This window comes from Muntiacus reevesi, chromosome 2 (assembly GCF_963930625.1).
Source record: "Muntiacus reevesi chromosome 2, mMunRee1.1, whole genome shotgun sequence".
NCBI lineage: Eukaryota > Metazoa > Chordata > Mammalia > Artiodactyla > Cervidae > Muntiacus > Muntiacus reevesi.
In genome coordinates, this window is record NC_089250.1 from 117,494,420 (window position 1) to 117,507,200 (window position 12,781).

At 39.6% G+C, this 12,781-nt stretch overlaps 1 pseudogene; it reads right to left on the reverse strand.

The window, feature by feature from the left end:
* Positions 1-1,985: 1,985 nt before the first annotated feature.
* On the reverse strand, positions 1,986-8,027 carry LOC136157235 (serine/threonine-protein kinase MARK2 pseudogene; annotated as a pseudogene).
* Between the last annotated feature and the right edge of the window lie 4,754 nt (positions 8,028-12,781).

Consider the following 12,781-nt stretch of genomic DNA (forward strand, 5'->3'; position numbering starts at 1 on the left):
GCAAGTTAGAATGATTTTTAAACCCTGAGTTCACAGCTGCTGGAATATTTACTTCTTCTAAACGAAACCACTCTTTTCTCTTCATTATTCAGGATTTTGGTGCTACAACAGCCGCTAAACTGAAAGTCAACACCAAAAGGTGACTCATGGAAATGGCAGGGAAAGAAAATCAAATATTAAATAAAGCCAGTTCCTTCACTCTCCCAAACTGATTATTGTTCCTTAGAAGATAAAATATTTAATCCTCCCTAGAGCTATGGAATTCAGGGGCTCTTATTACCAAACAGCTTTATTGCAACAGGTTAGATGTGTTCATCTTAGCACTTTATAAGTTTGCCTGGAAAACATTTATACTCATGAAGTCATTTGGCTGAGCTTTATTGGCTTATATTTATTCCAGAGAAAAGCAATTTATTTTTCTTTGCAGAAGTAGCTCAGTGCTTTCCTGTTTTCTCATGCCATCCTTGATTTTAAGTGATTACAGTTTTGACCGTCTGACCCAGAGATTTTATATATGTATGCTTCCCTTTTGCTCCAGAGGGCATGATGTGAACATATTTACTATGTAACATGTAGTCTATTACTATAAAGAATAGTTTATTCTATTCAGCTCAAAGACATGTTAATAGACATTATGAGTTAATAGCAGAGAGAGAGAGAGAGGTATATGAGTGTTATGTTTCCATTTGGATAGTTCGTCATTATTTCAAAAGATCAATCTCTTTCCCCTGGCAGGGGGGAAAAAAATTATATATATATATATATATATATATATATATATATATATATATATATAGAGAGAGAGAGAGAGAGAGAGAGAGAGAAGAAAAGAGAAAGTTTTGAGAAGAGGAGAAGTGACCCAGGGGGAAACATGGGACAGAGTGGCTGGTTTGGCAGCTAGGGCCAGCCTACTTCTCTTGTCTCGCTGGTGGCTCCTGGCAGCCTTTACAAGCTGAAACTCCTTGGTGGTCTTAGAGGCAAAGTTTCTGAAGGCCCCGGAAATGGCCCATGCACTTAGGTCAAACATATTAAGAAACCTCAAATCATGTTGCACCCCTCCATCTTTCACTGCATGTGGTCCCTTTGGCCCCAGGAGCTCTGCACACAAAATAGGAAGTATTTATTCTGTAGTTCATACTGGCAGCTGTTTGCATCCAGAACCTTAGATCTCCCAGTAGACTCTACCTGCTTGTAATCTTCATACTCCAAGTAAAGGAGAGTGAGTACCACTTTGGCTCTGGAAATTCTTTTATAATTGCCTCCGTTGCCCACCAGGTGAAGTTTGAGCTGAATGTCTCCACTAAGTCTGCGGGTCCTGTCTGCCGCCAGAGGAAGAGGCTGGGTTCTTCCCACAGGGCACATTCTGCTGGTCGTATATATGTGACAGCTGTTCAGTATGGAAGGGATTTCCTGTCTGGGGCTCCACCATGGTGGGAAGTCACCTTGGAAAAGACCCTGATGCTGGAAAAGATTGAGGGCAAGAGGAGAAGGGGGCAGCAGAAGAGGAAATGGTTGGATGGCATCACCAACTCAATGGACATAAGTTTGAGCAAGCTCCGGTAGACAGTGAAGGACAGGGAAGCCTGGCATGCTGCAGTCCATGGGGATGCAAATAGTCAGACATGACGTAGCAACTGAACAACAACAGGGATATGACATGCTGATGCAACTGGGCAGAGGCACCTCCCAATTCTTTGCACAGGGAGGCCTGGCTGGGCTGCACCAAAGCTGCCACAAGAGGCCCCAGGACTTAGCCTGGCTCGGTTCTTTGCTTTCTGGCTGAGGCTTGCCCTCTCTAGATTTGAGGAATTCCTGTTTTGATTTCTGTTAGTGGAGAGATTGCTCTCTGTGGAGGTAATAGGAGTTATTTTCTTCTTCTCCAAGACAAGCAGGGAGGTGGCCAGCAAGTTGGTTGTGCTGCCAGTTTTTGTTCTGGCTCCTGGTCATTCTAAAGCTGCTGATTGTCTGCACTGCTGCTCTGAGAATTAGAGATGGGAGTGGATTGGAGCGGCAGAACCTCCACTGGTTGAACCTCCATTGTTGAAACTCCATTGGTTGGCATTGGCAGAGACTATTCTCATGTGCAATGGGAAAGGAATGCTGCTGTTGGCCAGATTAGCAGAAGGCTGGGGCCTCAGAGTAATTGTACAGCCCTCCAATTCTGAGCTCGTATGTCCAGGAGCAGATGGGTGGCCATCACCTTAGACTTCTGGCCCATCAGTGAGTCCTTGAGCTCTTCTTGTGTGTAATCTATTAACACCATCAACTCAGCCCTCTGGGGGTCTTTGTAGTCAGGGAGTAGTTCCATAAGGTTTTAACTTCTCTTTATGACCCAGATTTATCCATGAATATTTCATAATTTGATCAAAAGTGACTCTCTTGGTGGGACTGAGAAAGAAATTTCTTAAGCAGGTTTTTACACTCCATGGACAAGTACAAGGGACTATGGTATGTTTCACTCCATAACTTCTCTCATGGCTCCTTGAGATCCAAAGGCAGGGATCAGATGACCCCTGCATATAGGATAGCTCTCAGCCTTCACACCCACCCCCTCACTTGGGTCTATCTTAAATTTTGCCCTGGAATAGTTCTGGGGCAGGAAAATTACTGCCACAAAAGTTGTGCAACTATTTGCCAAAGGTGAATTTTTTGCTGATGCCGAGGTCTACAATCCTAATTTCATGTCCACATCCAAGAGTAGGTTTTCTGCCTTTCAGTCTCAGTAAACAACCCACTTCTGTTGGCAGTACTCACACACAGCAGATACTTTCTGGTGGAATTTTCTTCAAACTTGTTTTCCTTTCATGTGCCATGAGCCTCTAGGTAATCTAACACATCTCTTCCACCAGCATATTCCATGATGAGGTAGATTCTCAGTCTTGAGATTAACTTGCTTTTCCTCTCTTGGGGAAAACAAACCCCGAATTTTCCGAAGTTTAATACTAAGCTTCATACTCACTGTCAATTCACTCTTAAAAATACATACCTTGAAATTTTATAAAAATAGAGCCTAGAAATTTCAACATTTACCATGAAGTAACAGATTTATAATCCACTTATAAAAGTGTTTAGTTTCCTTCTAGTTCATTGTATCTGATGGTTTTTAAGGGATTTGTGAGGTGCACAAACATTCACTGTTGGTGGCTGTGTAAATACCTTTTGGTGGGGATTTTATAGTATTTGTGGAATTAAAACATGCATATGCTTTTAACTTGCAGCTCCATTTTTACAAGTCTATTATGCAGAAACGATTATATGGACAGAAAGATATGTGTGCAAGGATGATCATAGCAGCATTATTTATAATAATGAAAAATATTTGTAATGATGAAAAATATAAGCTAAGATGAATGCCCATCCATAGAGAGGCAGGAAATGATCTATAATACATTCATATTTTGCTTAATGGATTCTTATCTTTTTGTTCATCCAGATAACCTTTATCCTTGTGATATTTGTTTAGAGATGTAACAAGACCATTATTAAAACCCAGTTCCTGCTCCCAACCACATAGTTTAAGCTGGAAATTGGCATATTTTAATTTCCCTGTCCTGTAAGCCAATGTTGAATGTCCCTGACTTGGGTAATTGAACAAAGATATGACAGTCATAATTCCACAGTCTTATACACATGCTGATTGATCCAGAGATGGATACCTAACCCAAACTGAATCAATTAAGAGTCATGTCATAGATTTTTGAAGTGTAACTAAGAAAAAGCACTTTGGGAACTTGTTAGTAGCCTCATTTCCCTTCCTGTAGAGATGTTTTGTTTTGCAAATCCAGCTGACAGTATGCAAGAATCTGAGTTTAGAGAAGAGTGTTCAAAATTTTGGTTTCAGGAAATACTGAGGCCCAACTCAAACTTATGATCCTATAGTACAATCATTCAATCCTTCTTTGGAATTCATGACCAATAAATTTCCCCTTTAAATCTCCTTAAATTTCTCCTCAATCTTAAATAGATCAAATTGAGTTTATGTTTTGACATATTGGTGAGTAAAAAGGCATATTTCATAACAATATGAATAATTTGGTATAATTTTTTTATAAAACTTGTACATTATTTGTATATGAATCTAAAAATCATCATAGAAGAGACACAGCCAAGTACTGACACTGATTGCTGGTCTGGATGAAGCACAAACTAGAATCAAGACTGCTGGGAGAAATATCGATAACTTCAGATATGCAGATGACACCACTCTAATGGCAGAAAGTGAAGAGAATCTAAAATGCCTTTTGATGAAGGTGAAAAAGGAGAGTGAAAAGATAGCTTAAAATTCAATATCCAAAAGATTAAGGTCATGGCATCCAGTCCCATAACTTCACGGAAAATAGATGAGGAAAAAGGGGAAGCAGTGACAAAATTTATTTTCTTGAGCTCCAAAATCACTGCAGACAGTGACTGCCGCCATGAAAGTAAAAGATGCTGCCTCCTTGGAAGAAAAGCTATGACAAACTTAGCATATTAGAAAGCAGAGACATCACTTTGCTGAATTAAGTCCATATAGACAAAGGTATCGGAGAAGGCAATGGCACCCCACTCCAGTACTCTCGCCTGGAAAATCCCATGGACAGAGCCTGGAAAATCCCATGGACAGAGGAGCCTGGTAGGCTGCAATCCATGGGGTCGCTAAGAGTCAGACACGACTGAGTGACTTCACTTTCACTTTTCACTTTCATACATTGGATAAGGAAATGGCAACCCACTCCAGTGTTCTTGCCTGGAGAATCCTAGGGACGGCGGAGTCTGGTGGGCTGCCGTCTATGGGATCGCACAGTCAGACACCACTGAAGTGACTTAGCAGCAGCAGCAGCAGCAGCAGTCAAAGTTATGGTTTTTCCAGTAGTCATGTACGGATATGAGAGTTGGACCATAAAGAAAGCTGAGTGCCAAAGAATTGATGCTTTCAAGCTGTGCTGTTGGAGAAGACTCTTGAGAGTCCCTTGCACTGCAAGGAGATCAAACCAGTCCCTCCTAAAGGAGATCAGTCCTGAATATTCATTGGAAGGACTGATGCTGAAGATGAAGCTCCAATATTTGGTCACCTGATGCGAAGAACTGACTCATTGGAAAAGACCCTGATTCTGAGAAAGACTGAGGGCAGGAGAAGGGAACAACAGAGGATGAGATGGTTGGATGGCATCACTAGTCAGTGGACATGAGTTTGAGCAAACTCTGGGAAATACTGAAGCACAGGGAAGCCTGTCATGCTGCAGTCCATGGGGTCGCAAAGAGTCAGACACAGTTTAGGACTGAACAACATCAAGCCTTGGAGTAGCAGGCAACAAGAGGAAGAACCTCTTTTGTTTTTTTTTTTATTGTATATTTTATATTGACTAGCATTTTAACAATTAGCTGTATTAGTCTAATAGTTGAAAAATAATTTTAAAATCCCATCAACTAAAACCTTCAAGAAAGAATATATGAAGAAAAACAATCAAATGCCTTGTACCACTCACTCTCAAAAGTTGATACCACATGCACCTGCATTGGTTCCACCGTGAAGCCAGTAGAGAGTCCTGATTTATTCTGATAGAAAACCAGAGTTGTGGAGTGTCTTCCCAACTCACAAATGCCTAATTTATGAACACCTGGCACATAAAGAGAAAGTTACTGGCCCAGTTCACTTGCCAGGAGACAGCATAGCTGCATGAGAAACGCTTCAGCTTGGCATTTTGAATTACACCCTTCTGTTTACAAGCTATGGAATACCAAGTGAGTTATTCTGCCTTTTTGCACCTCTGTTCCTCATCAATAAAATGTGCTAACAATGATTTTTAACTCGTTTGATTTCTATGAAATTTAGAAGAAACGGTGCATGACAAAACCCATCTCCTACAATGTACTCTATCCAGGCAAACGTCAGCCATCAAAAGGCAGTTTGTCCTCTAAGTGCTCAAGGTTTCACTGCATTTCCGTTTTTTTCCTCTAATGGCAAGCTTGGTATCTGTTACCAGGTACAGAAAGCAAATCCCTTGGAATAACGATTTTCCTGTCATGGTGACAAATGTCAACATGTTAGAATCAATTTCTTCAGAATTAATCCTTGTCCCACACATCTGCACATCATTTGATTGGAGTAGAGCTACCCTTACATTTATTAAGTTCATCACAATCAAAACAGAAAGCATGTTCTCCTTCAACTATGCCATTTCAAAAATAATAAAATGCATGCTATTTTTCACATACTACAAATTCCTGAATTCTGATATCCCTTAGAGTTGATAGTGTTTGAATACGCACCATCCAGGCAGCAGGTCAGTAGCTAACTGTGTGGTAGACTGTTACTGCCTGAAATGGGCAGGCTTGGCCATAACCATCCATTGTACAATAGCTTTATGTGTTACTTATATTGCTAGTATGAGATGTATTGAGTTTAGCTGCCTTTTTTAATGTCCTCAAAAATAATACACTACGAGCAAGCAGCAAAACAGACAATATTGTATATTCAAAGAGTTACTGAACAGAGCAGCATGATATATATTAAAACTCTATATATCTGAATATTAATACATCTAAAATAAAATCTCTACATCAGAGAACAGTGTGTTGGAAGTTGACTACACTGTGTCTTCCTTTGTTGTTTATAAAATAATAACACTAGGATATATGCTAACTTAAATTCAAATAAACATAGTAATTAACATCAAGAAACATGTGAACTTCTTTACCCTTGGGGTTTCCCACTTCACACTGGCCTGTGGTCCTTCAACACAGAATCTACTGACCACAGCCTATACTCCAGGCCTATTGATTTTGATGGGCACTGTTTTGCTTCCACCAGAGGTCAAAGTTTTTCCTATAGCATCCTATCTAAAACAAAGCCCATTCTCCTACCATCATTTGCAGTGGCTGTACTTTTATTTCTAGTCTGTATATTTTTGCTGTCATTATAAGCAAACAGATTCAGTGAGTGAGCTGAAGTCTGCTTTAGATACAAAGGCCTTTACAAGTGGACCCTGCCACTAAGACAGTTGACTCTTGTGGAAGAATAAATTTACTTGCAGAAAGGATGCAACTTACTATGAGTTAGAAACTTCACATAGTCCTCAGATAGCAATTAAACTCACGATGTACTGTTAATGTCAAGCCTCTAGCGTTTGAGATAATACCAGCTTGGACACATAAGGTCAAAGAAAGCACATAGGAAAAAGCTGAACAATACTACCCCTGGCTTCTGTGTGAAAAGGAGAGAACACACGGGACCACTCAGAGAACTGCCATAGAATTTTGGTTGGACTAAGAATCCAGATACGAGAGTCAGGAAATTTGTATCATCAAGGAGGGAAGTGGGAGTTTTCAGGGAGAAACAGATTTTCTTATTAGAAAACCCACTATCACTGGAGAGGCCAATAACTTGCAAGAGATGAATCTTCAAGAGGCAAGATAAACCTTGAGTCTGTCACACAGAGTGAAGTTAAGTTAAAAAAAGAAAAACAAAGATCATATGTTAATTCACATATATAGAATCTAGAAAAATGGTACTAATGAACGTATTTGCAGGGCAGGAATAGAGACGCAGAATAGACAATGGACCGATGGACACGTGGCCAGGGTGGGTGGTGCAGAGGGGAAGGGGAGGATGGGGCAAACTGAGGGAGTAGCATCAACATATATACACTGCCTTGTGTGAAGTCGGTAGTGGGAAGTTGCTGTATAGTGCAGCGAATTCAGCTCGGTACTCCGTGATAACCTAGAGGGTTAGGATGGGGGCGTGGGAGGGAGGCTCAAGAGCGAAGGAATGTATGTGTCCATAGAGCTGATTCACCTTGCTGTAGAGCAGAAACCACGCGACGCTGTGAAGCAAGTATATTCCGATAAAAAGAAAGATGCAAGAAGTTCCCAGGAGATGCAACACTATCTCTGTCTTCTGTAAACAGAGCTTTCCCAACTCAAAAAGCCTACTGTCTATCTTTAACTCAGGTATCACTTTCAGAAGTGAGCGACACTCGCATTAGGAGAGGGAGGCGCGTGGGGATGAGACTCACTGAAAGCGCCACGGCCTTAAGTCGGCATCTCATGTGTCCTCTTGGACGGCACCTCTTGGAGTAAAATGTCACATGGCAACATTTACTACTTAAAACGCTTATTTTCTTTTTGGCCCCATTCTAACTTTTCCCCCTGTGTTGTTTAGTTGAATTTCCACAGTTAAATACAACTACAGGATAATCCAATTAAAGCAGTATTTCTGAATCAGAGCCCTCGGGATATCATGGGAAGATTCATTGCATACCTGTAATATGCTGGTAGTTTTATTCCCTGCCACATTGGGGATTAATGAGGTATTTATGGAAAAACCATTAGAATTATGTACCATGCATGGTATTGTGTTTTTGAGGAAATATGATTTAAGTTTCAAATAATTTATAACCAGGCTTTATAACTGATGCTTTTTTATAAAGTGAGTTCTACTGGGATGAGAATAGTACACTCAGAGAAGCTCATGTGAGCCTATTTTCTTCACATTCAGGTCCCTCTGAAAATGGATTCAAATTCTTAAATTTCTACATTTAGGTCACTCCCTTGCTCTCATACTGAAATTTTGTCTTTCCTTGTTCCTAGTTTTCCTATCACCCAATATCTAGGAAAAATCTTTTGCAATATCTCTGACCTTGCACATAATTGTTGTTCAGTCACTAAGTCTTGTTCGCCTCTTTGTGACCCCATGCACTGCAGTATAGTAGATTTTCAAATTTTACTTATTGATTGAACAAATGAATGTATCAGCCAGTGAATGCATGAGTGAATAAACAATGAGTCGAAAAAGTGATTTTCTGATTTAATTTAACATCGTAGAGAATGGACTTGGGGACACAGTGAGGGAAGGAGAGGGTGGGAGGAATTGAGAGAGTAGAACTGACATGTATAACACCATGAATAAAACACACAGCTAGTGAGGAACCACTGTGTAATACAGGGAACCAGCCTGGTTCTCTGTGATGACCTAGAGGGGTGAGATGGGGAAGGGATAGGAGGGCCACTCCATAGGGAGAGGATATATATACATACAGTATATATAATTATGACTTATATGTGCAGTTATATGGCAGAAACCAACAGAACATTGTAAAGCAATTATCCTCCAATTAAAAATAAAATAAAATCTATTCTTAGTTCTAAGCATTGATGAGCAGAGTTCTAACGACACTGTTATGGCCAATAGGTGACATTCTTTCTCCCTTCATCTTCTAGGACCCTCCTTTCTTAAAGTTCTGTCTCCAGGAAATTGATGAATCAAGCCACTCACCTGTTTACCTGGTTCTTCTGCCTTGTTTCATTGGCTTTTGGATAAACACGACATTGCAGCTTTCCATGGGGTCACAAAGAGTCGGACACGACTGAGTGACTAACGCTACAAAAAGAAGACATGATGAAGGACTAAATCTGACTAAATCGATACTTCTCCCTCCCACTCTCTCTCTGTTTTTATCTTCCACACCCCCATCCTTTATCTTTCTCCTAATTCTTCAATATGGTGCATCATTCTGCTTCTGACTTTTTAACCATAATCTCATTATCCACTTACTGATTAAATCTCACACCTCCTCAGCAACTTATTCCTGAATTCTTTGGATGGCTTTTAGATCCTCCTAAAATTCTTCACCACATTTCAAAATCTATTTCTGAATATACACTGTATTGCAAGTGAACTTGCACTTAACGCCATCAAAGCACAGGAAAGCTTTGCCATTCATTTCACTGCTTGTTTTTATTCCACTGTTTTCACTTCACTGGTGTGATGACAAACTCCCAAGGGGAGTCACTTTCCAGGGGACAACTGATGGGCAGTTGATGTCCCACCCACACCAACTGTACTTTGGGCTTCAGGTACAGAAACCAGTGGTTTCTGTATGTTATGTATTAAATGTCCCATTAAATACACTGATCATTTAGTACACCGATATGTATTAAATGTCCCATTTTGGGATAAGTGACACATACACCTACACATACATAATTCAGTTTTAGCATCACAAGCCTGTAGTTTTTACTCTATTATCTCATTTTATAAAGTGTGAAATTAAGCCTTGAGAGGTATCTTAAACCCAGGGACAGATCTCATTTTTGGAAAGGTGGTATTAGATCTCAGCCTCTTAACTCCCACTTTACCCTGCTCTCTTTCAAGACAAACTTTTGCCTAAAGCACATTCATTGTTACCTAGTTCCAGAACTTTCTTTTTCATGCTAAATGGAAACTCTGTACCCATTTAGCAGTTACTTCCTATAGTGGGGTTGGTTGTACACTGTTAATATGGTTAATGCCCTGAATGTACATTTCAAAAAAAAAAAAGGTAAATTATCTGTTATTTGTACATTACCACAATAAAAAACCACACACACACATTTATAATCTTCTTTTCCCCAATGTTTTTCTTAACTCCCTTTCCTTAAAAGTTATGTCATTAATTACAGAGTCCAGGATGAAATACCTAAGCTGGTTTTATTAAGTTAATATCTTGTGTACTATTTTTTTTATTATCTCCATTTTCGCTTTACCTGGTTAAATATCGATTTTATGGCACAGGGACAGAGGTAGCATGATCACTTATCAAAAACTGTATTTCACAAGGGGACTGCAAAGAGTTTTAAAACACTAAAGTTTTCTGCTATAGGAATGCTATTTCTCAGAGAGAAATGCACCATTTGCACAAAGAATTTCCTGGTATTTTATTTGGTCTGTTGAGTATAAAATGAATCTTGGGGCTTTCACTTGAGTTTCCACTTGACAAGCGCTTGACGTGCTGTTGATGACTTCCAAATCTCTTTTCCAGCCCACACCTCTCTCTCGAGCACTAGAACATATATCCAGCTGCCTACTGGACATCACCTTGATAGCCCACAGACACTTTCAACTCAGCTTGTCCAAAGCAGTACTCATTATTTTGCACTCTCAGACCTGCTCCCACTTCTGTATTTTTTATTTTGTTGAAAGATATAACTATCCACCAAGATGCCCAAACAAGATGTCCAGGCATCATTTTCAAATTTTCCTCTCCCACCCACATCTTATCAATCATCACATTCTTTAGAGTCTATCACAGTATCTCTCAAGGTCTATTTCAAAGGATCAGCCTACTTACACCTACACATGCATGTACACGCAAAACCTTCCATTTTGATTGCTTATTATGACACCTTCATCTATCCATTTGCTCTGAAAAATTGATCTCTGTAGTCACAGAATCTCAACCAAAAGAAAACTTTGGAAAATATATCAACAGAAGATAAGAAAAATGGACCATTTACCCGGAGACTTTACTGCAAATTTTAATTTTCTCTCTCTCTCTCTTTTTTTTTTTTTCTGGTATGTCAGTGAATGTTTAAATGGCAGTAGGCAAGTTGATTCTCTTTCTTACTTAGATCAGGTCTAAATAAAAGCTTTCCCTCAACACACTTGAAGACTCAAGCAATTGTGTTCATCACCTCTTGGAGAAGCAATTGTAGACAATATGAGAAATTATTTTAACGTATAAAAAATGTGTTTACCTGACATCACACTTGCTTTTATGTATGCATGCTAAGTCACTTCTGTTGGGTCCAACTCTGTGCAAATCTACGGACTGTAGCCTGCCAGGCTCCTCTGTCCATGGCATTCTCCAGGCAAGAATAATGGAGTGAGTTGCCATTCCCTCCTCCAGGGGATCTTCCCAGTCCAGGGATAGAGCCTCTGTCTCTGGTGTCTCCTGCATTGCAGGTGGATTCTTTTTTTTTTTAATTTTTAATGTTCAGCATATCTCTATTATTATTATACACAGATACTAAAATATCAGTAAATAGGCACAGAGTTGTAAGGAAATGATCTATAATGAACCAAATGTATTTTCATAACTCTTCAAGAATTTAAGCACAAAACATAATTACTGAACTATTTTAACAATGTCAGATTTATATTTTAAAAGCAAGCTGCACCAATGCATTTTGCCTCTTTCAAATATTAATATGTAAAAAACTCAGCCATTCTGTCTTTGAAGTCAGTTATTATTAATTTGTTTTTTATTTAATTTACTTATTTTAATTAGAGGCTAATTAATTTACAATATTATAGTGATTTTTGCCATACATTGACATGAATCAGCCATGGGTGTACATGTGTTTCCCATCCTGGACCCCCCTCCCACCTCTCTCCCCATCCCATCCCTCAGGGTCATCCCAGTGCACCAGTCCTGAGCACCCTGTCTCATGTATTAAACCTGGACTGGTGATCTATTTCATACATGGTAATATACATGTTTCAATGCTATTCTCTCAAATCACCCCACCCTCGACTTCTCCCAGAGTCCAAAAGTCTGTTCTTTACATCTGTGTCTCTTTTGCTGTCTCGCATTATTACCATCTTTCTAAATTCCATATATATGCATTAATATACTGTATTGGTGTTTTTCTTTCTGACTTACTTCTCTGTATGATAGGCTCCAGTTTCATCCACCTCATTAGAACTGATTCAAACGCATTCTTTTTAATGTCTGAGTAATATTCCATTGTGTATATGTACCACAGCTCTCTTATCCATGCATCTGCCAATGGACATCTAGGTTGCTTCCATGTCCTGGCTATTGAAAACAGTGCTGTGATGAACATTGGGGTATACGTGTCTCTTTCAATCTTGGTTTCCTCGGTGTGTATGCCCAGCAGTGAGATTGCTGGGTCGTATGGCAGTTTTATTTCCAGTTTTTTAAGGAATCTCCACACTGTTCTCCATAGTGGCTGTACTAGTTTGCATTCCCACCAACAGTGTAAGAGGATTACCTTTTCTCTGCACCCTCTTGAGCATTTA